General features: G+C 35.9%; 1 long non-coding RNA gene across 1 annotated transcript in view; it reads right to left on the bottom strand.

Annotated features, from left to right (window-relative positions):
• Positions 1-2,014: 2,014 nt before the first annotated feature.
• The window catches only part of LOC106037552 (uncharacterized), a 48,858-nt gene continuing 39,176 nt past the window's right edge, over positions 2,015-11,696 (bottom strand). The window contains exon 5 of the long non-coding RNA XR_010829657.1: positions 2,015-2,921. This is a non-coding gene — a long non-coding RNA (uncharacterized lncRNA). The remainder of the gene's footprint in view (positions 2,922-11,696) is intronic.

Genomic DNA, 11,696 nt, shown 5'->3' with positions numbered 1-11,696 from the left:
AAAAGTCATCCTAAAACTCCACAGCCTTTATAAGAAAGAACATTTTGCACTACACATTTTTTCTTTTTGTATTCTCCATTACATAGACCTGTCATCTCAAAATCAGTGCTTTGAGGGAGATGAAGGAAGAAAACAAGTTTCACTGCAGCTACCAAATATAGAGCAGACTTGCACAACCTGGAAGAATTGTCCCAAATCTCTTTTTGCTATTTCATATCTGAGAAAACAATTGCCCTTGGCCATTAAAATAAAATAAAATAAAATAAAATAAAATAAAAAAGTATTATGACTTTTTTCATTCCCAACTGAAATTATAATGCCACAGACAAACAAACTTCTAAACTAATCATCCGCCTTTTCCTTTTTTTTTTTTTTTTTTTTTAAGCATCCTCTTTTTCCTCTTTTTCTTTTATCCTTGTTGTTGGGACTGATACAAACTACTGTACATGGAGATGGATCTGTTCACTCCAGGTCATTCTAATTGATTATCCTAGTCGTTACATAATAATGCTATTTATTACTATTCTAAATCTTTTTCAGAACATGCACAACAATGGCTGAATGTAAATATATGGTACAAGGAGTGTAAGTACTGCTCAGCAACACTCAAAAGAGTCAGCAAAATACAAGTTGAACTTGTAAAATTGAGCAGTTGATCTTTCAGACCTGGAACATGCAAAGGTGAGCACTACCTGCTTCCCCTCCCTGTCTTGACCCTCATTCCAGCTTTTTCTTTCTTTTGATTTACCCATTGAACGGTGTTTTTTTTTTTTTAGGCTTAAAAGTGAGACTTCATTTTCTGGTTTCACCTACTCTGCGTGATATTGCATTGCTTACAGAATATAAAGTGCATCTTCAGTCGTAACAAATAATTTTGTTAAAATCCTGAATCTGCATATTTCTGACAGGTGATACTGCAAAAATTAAAGTTGTTTGAAAAGCAGGATTTACATGCAACTTTATTTCATATATGCACTCGTGTAAAATGTAAAACCAACAGTAATGGCTGGAAAACAGAGATGTTGATGATACCAGCACCAGATTCTTGCAGCAAGGTATCTTTGCTGCTGAATAAAATGAACCACTTTCAGACAGTCTTGGCTATCCCCATGACAACCTATGCCTCTTAAGGCAGTGGAATTCCACGATTATTCTTTTGTTTCCCCTACGGGGTGACCATTCTTCCTACAAGAAAGGCATATGAGTCCTGCATAGCTTTCAAACTCATGCTATACTATCTGAAAATCTGAAAGAAAAACGTGGTAAGTTTTTGTAGAAGCAGTGAAAAAATGAAAACATTTCTGCACTCTTCTTTGTCACTGAACACTAAAGTTATGGATTAGTTTTAAGATAAGATATAATGTTATTGGAATAAAAATGCTATTAAGTATGAGAAATCATTGTGGTTTTTGTTGTTTTCCCCAGAGGCTATAGACCACACGTGTTCTTTAATAACATCTTTATGTTTACATACTAATTTTGGTCCATACATCTCACTAGAGGGACACAATATTTTTATGTATGTTTAGTAATTACAGACAGAATATACTTAAGAAATCAAGGCTTTGGTATTTGGGATTTTGCTTGAATCTCAAACAACAATCATTCACATTCTGAATCTGTGGTTTATTTAGTTCCCCAAATTAAGTCTCTGGTTGGCCTGACATGCTCCAGTGAACCCACAAGAGGCTTTATCTGAGAAGCTGATATCTGTCTACTCCCTTAGGTGCTGTTGCAAAACAAAAATAAATAGGAAACAAGCATGGTGGCATCACCAGCATTTTATGCAACTTGGTAGTAGGAGGCTTATCTGTGGCACAGGAGACTTGAGCTGTAGAGCCATTTTGAGAAGAGTTTTGTTCTGTTTTCGGCTAGGATAGAGTTAATTTTCCTCCTAGTAGCTGATATGGTGCTATGTTTTGGATTAGGGTGAGAAGAATGTTGATAACGCACTGATGTTTTAATTGTTGCAGAGCAGTGCTTACACCAGGCCAAGGACTTTTCAGCTTCTTGCTCCGTCCTACCAGCGGGCAGGCTGGGGGTGCAGCAGGAGCTGGGAGGGGACAGACCAAGGACAGCTGACCCAAACTGGCCAAAGGGGTATTCCATACCATATAGTGTCATGCTGAGCAATTAATATGGGGTGGCTGGCCGGGGTGGAGGGACCACTGCTCAGGGATAGGCTAGGCATTGGTCAGCGGGTGGTGAGCAATTGCATTGTGCATCACTTGTTTAGTACACTTGCTTAGTAGTGGTACTATTATCATTATCATTATTATTTTCCTTTCTTTTCTGTCCTAATAAGCTGTCTTTATCTCAACCCACAGGCTTTTTTTTTTCTGATTTTCTCCCCCGTCCCAGAGAGGGAAAGGGGAGGGTGAGTGAAGGGCTGTGTGGTGCTCATCTACCAGAGGGGTTAAACCACAAGGCTGAACCTTAATCTTCAAATGGAGAGATATCTCCACTAAGTTATATTCAAAAAGGTGTTTCTCTTCCTGTTATCATCAGCATTTTTTCCCCTCTGGACACAAACTGGACTGGATTAACAGGAATAAAAGCAGCTGCTCTCTTTTTCTCCTCCCCATCTTCTCCATCTACTCCAGAGTGAGGAGTAAGATTTCCTTTGCTCAGTGAGTCTGTCTTTCAGATTATGCATAATATGAGAAAGAACATAGCTGACTTCAATATTATCTGTTTTAAAAAGTGACAGCCCCCTTCCGCTGCGAATTTTATTTCAGGAGAGACACAGATAGAGTAAAACCTAAATGGAGGAAGGCATCTATTAATACCTATCATGTTTCTTTACCTTCAAAAGACCTCTATACCTTCAACAGAGAGAAGTCATTTCAGGATTATTTTCTGAATGTCTGCATCTTTGATAACATCAAAGTAATTGAAGTCACCTCCTTCTTCTCTCTCTCCTACAAGAAAATGAAAACTTTGGTCTAAATAATATCTAAATCAGCCTCATCTAGGTAGAGCAGATAGTTTTTTTTTTTTCATCTCCCATAGAAAATGTCAAGTTGTTTTTTGTCTTAAAATAGTAATACAGAGCATTTGACGGTCTTGTGCTGGCATTAGGACATCTGGATTCCGTTCCAGTTTTTTCAGGATCAATATCAATTGATCAGGGCTAATCCTCAGCGAAGTACAAAAATAATGAATAAAATAAACTCTTAAATTCTTCTGCATAACTGATAATAGGAGGACTTAACTTAAGATACATATTTTGTATGTTCTAACAAACCTTAGTTTTGAAAAGTTGTGACAACATCAGAATTATACTACTTAGACCTTTTTAGCTTAAGTGGTAAGAAAAAAAAAAACAAAAAACAAAAAACACTTCCAAATACATAAAATAAGCCAGGGTTTAACTGTGTTGTTTTCTGGTTGGTTGGTCTGGTTTGGTTTGGTTTTTGTTTTATGGGTATAGGTCATAACACTCAATATTTGATAATATTAGAGCTATTGGAAAAGTCCTACACTGTATGTATGTATGTAGCACTCTCTCAGGAATGAAAATAACCACAGTTTAGGCAATGCTAATTAGTTCATGACCACAATTAGTTCACGTGGTTTATAGAGAAAGCACAGGCTTGATCCTGATAGAGTTATAAAAGCAACATTTGAATTATGATTGGCTGGGAAGTAAAAAAAAACCAAACAAACAAAAAATGTATAAGATAAGGATTTTTAAAGGAATATCAATTTTATTTTTAAAAAGAATAAGTCATGAATAAGATTCTGTATGAATGAGACTTGCATTGCCCAAGAACACTCACAAAAAATATATATATATCCTGATTCATTTTCTCTATCAATAAATGTCTGTGGTTTTTTTTTGTTTGTTTTTTTCCCCTCCAACTGTAGTGCTTCAGAGTTTGACAAGTTCTGCTGTAAAATAAAACTACTGTGACTCTCAGCTGACAGATACTGTTTTCCATGGTTGCCTTTTGCAACCATGCAGCAGTGCAAATATTTCAGTGAACAAATTTTCAGAAGGTGGAGTATGTTGGATATACATACTTGCAATATCATAGGCTGTAATAATATCTTTCTGGTGTGCTAGCAATGGTGGGGGCAGGGAGAGAGGAGGTGGTGATCAAAAAGGAGAGAAAGAAGGGAAGGAAAGGCCAAAGGGAGCACTGCAATTTACCAGAACTATGTTTAAATGTCTTGTTCTTGTCTAGGAAGGAGAATTAAAGTGATATTATTTCTCTCCAGAGAAAACAGTAGGAAGTGAAGATAGATTTGTTACATTAAACCATATTTAGCATTGATTTCTTTTTCTCCATAATTTTATTCTGACTGATTGGTGGAAAGTGAACCACCATTGGTGGAAAGTGAACGTCTTAAAATCTGAAGCCACATTCAGGATTAAAATGATAAACCAAGAACAAAAATGCTAAATATCTAGATAATTCAATGGATAGTGGATCTCCATACTCTGCATGCAGATACAGGCATTGATTTGATCTAAACAGATACAAGGAAATACTAGGACAAGAAGGAATAATCATACTAACACCAGCTTAAAATGTTTTGAAGGAGTTAGCAAATATTTTTGTGTTTGTTTGTTTTAAGTTTTATATGCATGTAGAATGACATTGAAAGAGTTAAACAAAACCAGAAGGGAATATCAGGTGAATATGATGGCTAGGAAACAGAGAACAAGTGAAAAATTTAAGGATCACGAGGAATTTCACTCAACAATTTGGGCAATCCTTCAATATTTAATTTTTAGCTTCACCAAGACAATTTGGATTTTATGGGACTTGACAGGTTATGCCTGACAATGTTTGAGATGGGATTTCTATTACACTTAGATAAAATATGAGCTTTATTGAGGTTAGAATGCAGTAGTAAAAGAGGCAGGATCAATACTACATATGATTAGCTGTAGTGGCAATATGTGTACAGTTATTCAGCCCTGTGATAGAGGTAGGAACACGTACATGGGCAAGCAGAGTTATGAAGACAGCATAGTTTTGATTAGTGCTTTACCTGAAAAATGGTGTAACTTAATAAAACAGGCTTTACATGAATTTGCAATCATGTATTGAAAGACCAAGAAATCACACTAAAATCGCAAAAGCTGTGATGGAAAGGGAAAGCTTATGAGGTCTGAAGGGCTTTGTACCTCTGTTCAGACTTTGGCCTAGATAGTTGATACAGAATAAATATTTAACAAGAAATTAAACATGACAATAATAGTTTTAGCATAGGTACTAAGAAACTGGAAAAGCAGGAATCATCTCAAAAAAATAAAAATAAAAAATTCGTTTTTAAAGCTTTTGCACCAACTAGAAAAATTTGTGAGACTTCTAACCTGACAGAAAAGAAAGACTAAGAAGTTGGAAAAAAATACATTGTTTCAATAATAAAATTATTGCAGAAAATAAATTTTAAAAACTTGCAAGAAACATGATCAATATAATCAAGAGAAGGAAATAAAACTTCCTTGATGAAAGTGTTTGGAAATTATGACAAAATCAGAAAAGGTGATTCAGAGATGCATGGAAGGAAGGAAAAGAAAGAGAGAACAAATATCTGCTTGTAAATAACAGAGGTAGAAAAACTGATAGGAGTGAGGATCAGGCAAACAAATTTAGCAAGGACCAGATAAATATTATTTGTGCAAACTGTGTGAGCCACTGACCCTCAAGTTAGGGACAGCTGTGTGTGATACTGAAAATAAAACATTCTTTAGAACTGACAAAATTGTGCCCAAAGTCTCAGTATCAGTTTATTCTTATTGTTATTATTTTATTTTTATTTTTTATGTCCATCTTATTATACTTAGGGTAGGTAGCACTGTGACTCTCACAAACAATGTAAAAAGAAGTGTATAAACAACCCATCAGCAGAAAAGTAATGGATCTCTTTTGGTTTGTCTTTTTGTTTATTTACTTATTATTATTAAAACTAAACATTACCTCAAAATAATATGGTTCTTTTTGGAAAGGCAAAATGTTTATTGGCATGGTACTTTGAGGAAAGTAAAAAACAATCAAAAAACCCAACATTCTCTGTAAGTTAAATCTGTTACAGGAAAACCCACACTGAGTTTAAAAATCTTTACCTGATTGCTACATTGAGAAATGTGAGCATACTCCCAAACTACACATCTAGATAAATTGTGATGTATCTAAATATGATATAAATATCATATACTCAATTTAGTCAAATTTGTAATAAAAGAAATCATCTAAGAATATTTTTTTTTAATTATTTTATTTTTCTGTAGAGAATGACATAACTTTAGTTGGTTATTTACATTCAACCAAGGAATTTCTTCTTTTCTACATAGGATCTTTAATTGTGTAAGAGAAGCTGCATTTATTTCACTTCGGTTTTAATTCTGAAACTTTTAAATGGTGTATTAAAAACGCTAGTATCATGCAACTCTTATATGAGTCACCACTTCTAAGTAGTTACATTTAGAAGACAACAAAAAGCTTCTTCTGTGTTTTTTTAAAGCAGACTCAAATAGACTACAATTTGAGCAGAAATGTACTTTATCTCCATGACATCTTGAAAACTCCAGTTACCATAGTACCCACAATTTTAAAAGATTGGCCATTCAAAACAGGTTAATAGGAACATGAAGGAACCAATCCAGAATCGAGTTCAGCACTCCAATATCCTATTGTTCCAGGTAATAACAAGTTCTTAAAACATAGCAAGGACTTTGTTTAGTAGCTTTGCTGGTTAATGTTTACGTTGTAGCATCATGTATAAAAGAAAACTGAATTACATGATGAAAAAGGTAAACAATAAGTTCTCTTTGAGGATATTTATAGGTACAGTTTTTACAGCACATCAGTTAAAAAAAAAAAAAAAAAAAAACAACTTTGTTTATCTGTTAAATTCTACCCTAATAAATATTTCAAAAGATCTGTCTGCACAATATTTTGCAGATAGTTATAAGCAAACTGAGGGCATCTCTCATACATTCAGACATTCAGAGCCTATCAATATTTCCAAAATTTCCTATCCTACCTGGAGCTGCTAAGTTTGAGCTGCTAAGATTGATATGTATATACACTTCTATGTACTTCAAAAGGACAAACCTCTTGAGAGAAAAGAAGAGGGGAAATTCTTCAAAATAGTATTTGATATGTTGAGAAACATTAATGCTGGACAATAATCTGGGAAAAAAATAGCATCCCGAAGATTTGGAGGAAAAAGGTGATAGATAGGAATAGAAAAAAGAATCAAATAAAATATACCAAATTGCTGAAATTGTTAGTTAAAGTAGTGAAATAATGGTCTAGTATCCATACTTTAAGAAACATACTAAAATGGTGAAGTTAATGATTAAAAGTCATTTATTCGCAATTTAAGGGCTTAAAGAAAAGCTCTACAATAGAAGCTATACAGCTTGTTATGTTTTGGTCACCAAAAAGAAAAGGAAAGAAATATCTGCATTTTTAAATTTATTTTAAAATTATTATCTTCACAAATACTACATGTAACCATGTTACATGTGTAATATAGTTATATTACTAAAATACAAATACCACGAATAACTACACGTAACTATGATTATTTAAAGGAATTTAAGAGATGCTACATTTAGTGAGTAGAAATTAAACAGGCATGCAAGTTTTGTGAGAACATACATATTTTTGACAGAGCAGGCTGGTAACTGTTGCAGCATGTGCCAAGGAAAGTAACAAATTCTTAATCTTTTGATAGCTTGATGTCAACAGGGACATCATTCCTTACTGCAGTCTTTTGCTCAGAAGTTGATGGGTTCTTCTTCCATACCATCTGTAGGATGAGATGTTAGAGGTGCTACTAAAAATTGTATTTTTGTTAAAAGATTTAAAGATCCTATCTCATAGATGGACATTATTACTGGCCTTCATTTTAAAATTGCTTATACAAATCTTTTGGTTTATTTATTTTGGGGATTAACTCATCTATTCACAATTTATGTAGAGATAAAATTTGTTGTTTATATGAAAAAATGATCAATTTACTGAATGTTAGCCGTGCAAAGACATTGTTTAAAAAGGAAACAACATAGAAATTAACTCAACATACTTAGCTATGTGATCACTCTGCTGTCCTTCTAATGAGTCTGACTGATGGAGAAAGAAACTGAGAAGGTAACAACTGTGATGCAAGCTGACTGTGAAGTTACAAATGTAGGCTGCAATTCCCTTAATTTTGTATGGGAATTAAATATTTCCTTAACTAAAGGATAGAAAGGTAAGGCTGAAGTTTTTAGCCTAGCGATCTCTGGAAAGAACTGGGCTTGAAACACAAAATTAGATGTAAATATTTGTTGACCTAAACTGGTATAATAGTTTCATGCAGCGAAGCACCACCACACCACTCTTTCCCTCAGAAGGACAGGGGGAGAAAATACAATGAAAAAAATGTTCACGGGTTGAACAAGGACAAGGACATTACTCACCAATTACTGTCATGGGCAAAACAGATTCAGTTTGGGAGATTAACATAATTTACTGTCTATTGATAACAGATTCTAGCAGTGAGAACTAAAAGTAAACTAAAAACACCTTCCTCCCATTCACCTTCTACTTCCTTCTCTTCAGGTAGAGAAATTCCCCAGTGCAGTGGAATGTGGGATGGGGGTTGTGGCCAACCCATAACACACCATCTCTGTCTCTTCTTCTCCCTCACTCTCTGCCCCTGCTCCAGCATGCTGTTCCTCCCACGGGATGCTATCCTTCCCGAACTGATTCTGCATGGGCTTCTCATAGGCAGCAGCTCTTCAAGAACTGCTCCAATATAGGTCCATACCGTGGGGTCCATCCATCAGGAGCAAACTGCTCCAGCACCGGTCCCCCACAGGCGGCAGCTCCCCCCAGACCCCCTGCTCCTGCGTGGGCTCCTCTCCACGGGCTGCAGCTCCGGCCCGGGGCCTGCTCCTGCGGGGGCTCTCCATGGGCCGCAGCCTCCTCCAGGCCACATCCACCTGCTCCACCGGGGGCTCCTCCACGGGCTGCAGCGTGGAGATCTGCTCTGTGTGGGACCCATGGGCTGCAGGGGGACAGCCTGCTCCACCAGGAGCCTCCCCACAGGCCACAGGGGAACTGCTGCTGTCTTGCCTGGAGCACCTCCTGCCCTCCTTCTGCAATAACCTTTGGGTCTGCAGGGATGTTCATTTTCTCTCTCCTCTCTCCCAGATATTGTTGCACAGCACTTTTAACTTTCTTTTAAATATGCTTTTACTGAGGCAAAACTACCATCACTCATCGGCTCAGCTTTGGCCAGTGACAGGTCCCTTTTGGAGCCAGCTGCAACTGGATCTGATCTCACTAGTTTGTGCATAGAAGACAAGAAAGCATTAAAATCCTGTGGCAACTGAGAGCAAGAAATGGTCATGAGTAACCATGGACTGTTGAATTAAGCAAGATACAAATGGTAAAGAGCTCCCTCACCCTGGAGATGCTGAGCTCTGTAACTAGCTGTCTAACTAGTTGAATAGATTTTAGGGCACATTGGCAAAGACAGTTTGTACAGAGAAGTGTAAGTATAATTTGATTCTGGGTTAAAGTGAAATAATTGCATTTGAGCTCATAGTATTATACCACCCATGCATAAAAATTAAAGAGTTAGTTATGCACAAAGTTCAATTGCTAGTTTAGTGGTTTTGGATTGTCTAACTGAAACTGGGCTTATTACAACAGAACACTCCTGATCAAGCATGCACAAATGTCTTTTTATGCCCCTTGCACAGCAGAAATATAAAATGTGCGTTCTTTGCTTTAAACTATTCCAAAAGTAATTGAAATATTACACAGAATATTAAACAGCCTTTCTCATTTGTAACTTCTGGGTGTAAGAAGTAGATTAACTGACCAGCAAGCTACTTAGTTTGGCTGATCCTGAATTGTCAAGTTCACCTGCACAGTTGAAATGGAAAATCCTCCTGGGCAATCTGGGCACAGATTCTGAAATTCAGAGTACCTGGCAGGTGAGCTGTCAAGGGCCTGTCTGGCTTTTGGATAAGAGAAAGAAATCTATAGGCTTCCTAACCCTTTTACAAATTGGCACTTGTTCCTAAAGGGAAGACGGCTCAATCTGGAATTGAAGCTGCACAACAGCTGAAGAGTACAAAAATCAACTCTTTCAAAAAATTCACACTATGACTCTTCTTGCTGGATAAGGGAAGTAGCCAAGAGTGTACTGCAGGCCTTTGAGGGTTATCTTATGTACTGGGAGAGCCTAGTTGTCTGTTCAGGGGAGCAGATATAGCACATACAAGTGCACTGCAAGAGTCAGGAGCTCAAGTTTGTTCAAGTTTGTTTGTGGATATAAACATCCAGTGTGTAAATGTGCCTTAAAATTACGCTAATATTATAGTCCCTCTTTCACATACTGGGAATCATCAAAATAAAAAAAATTATTTTTGAAGCCTAAATTTAATAAAGTTCATTTTTTTCTTTATAAGAAATTTTAAAAGAAGAGCATTTCACTAATATCAGCAAGTTTAACTGATAGTTGCCCAAAAGAAAAGAGAGTGACTAGAAATATAAACTGGATAACACTTACTGAAGACTGGCAGACGGCAGCTGAGCACAGAACTGGCAGTGGAAAACATCAGAGAAGACAGCAGTGCTTACAGTGATGACAGATTGCTTGAGTGGAAAAAAAGCTTGAATGCTCTTGTGTTGTTTTCCCCAGTGTTTTAATGGCGGACACAGAAGTTCAAATTTAGCTTTACGTCCATCAGACCTTTTGGAGTTGAACACAGTGCTAACAGTATCTTTATGCATGTTTTCCTGTTATCAGAATGTAACCCTTTCCTCCTAATGACTCTGATCATTAACAGAAGTGTTCATTGACACAACTCAACTGTGGGTACTTCTAAAAATAAAAAGCCAATTACAGTACATAATAATAATAATAATAATAATAATGCATAAACTAATTTTTTTTTCTAAGTTTTCTATTTCTTTTTCCTAAGGTATGTTCTTGTTCACTAAAAGTAGAATTCACCAATAGATAAAAATTGTATTTTGTTTACCAGCAGGCTTCATTTGACTGTCTGCTTACTCCACATATTTTACGTCAGATGTGGAATCCATCCAAGTTTCCCCAATTCCTTTAAATAGAAGGCCTTCCTTAGTGTTTATACACTGACTGAAGGAAGAGACTCCAAGAATTTTCTGACTTTTCATAGACAGATCACCTTCGCTCAGTTGACTTCTTTAGCATTCTGGTGCTTTTCAGCATTTCTCAGCTGTAATCTACTCTTGTTATTGTTCATTTCTTATTTCTATTGAATAGCTAATTAACATGTTTCCCAACAATTTTCTTCTCTACACAGTCAGTTATTTCAGTCATTACTGCTGCTTGAACGTACTTTGCTGTTTCCTTCCTATAATACCTGATTGTATCTCTGATACTGGTAGTTTAATACCATTTTGTTATTAAAGCTGCTTGAATTTGAATACAAACATATCAGTTGTTTCACTCTGACTTTCCTAAATACCTTGTCAGTCAGAAACAGGTTTCACTAATTATGCTACATTTGTACATGATACTGCCATCAATTTTACAACTCTTTCCTGTTCACTTTGTTTGCTTATGCCACATTAGACAATACTGTGTTTTTTTATTTATTTATTTATTTATTTTTATTTTAAGTGGCCATATCCTTCTCTATAAGCTAAAATAAAACATGAACACAAGAAAAAAAATATTATTTTAAA

The sequence above is a fragment of the Anser cygnoides genome, chromosome 2 (genome assembly GCF_040182565.1).
Source record: "Anser cygnoides isolate HZ-2024a breed goose chromosome 2, Taihu_goose_T2T_genome, whole genome shotgun sequence".
Lineage (NCBI taxonomy): Eukaryota > Metazoa > Chordata > Aves > Anseriformes > Anatidae > Anser > Anser cygnoides.
The sequence above is the reverse complement of the archived record's forward strand: the minus strand, read 5'-3'. Positions and strand labels throughout refer to the sequence as shown.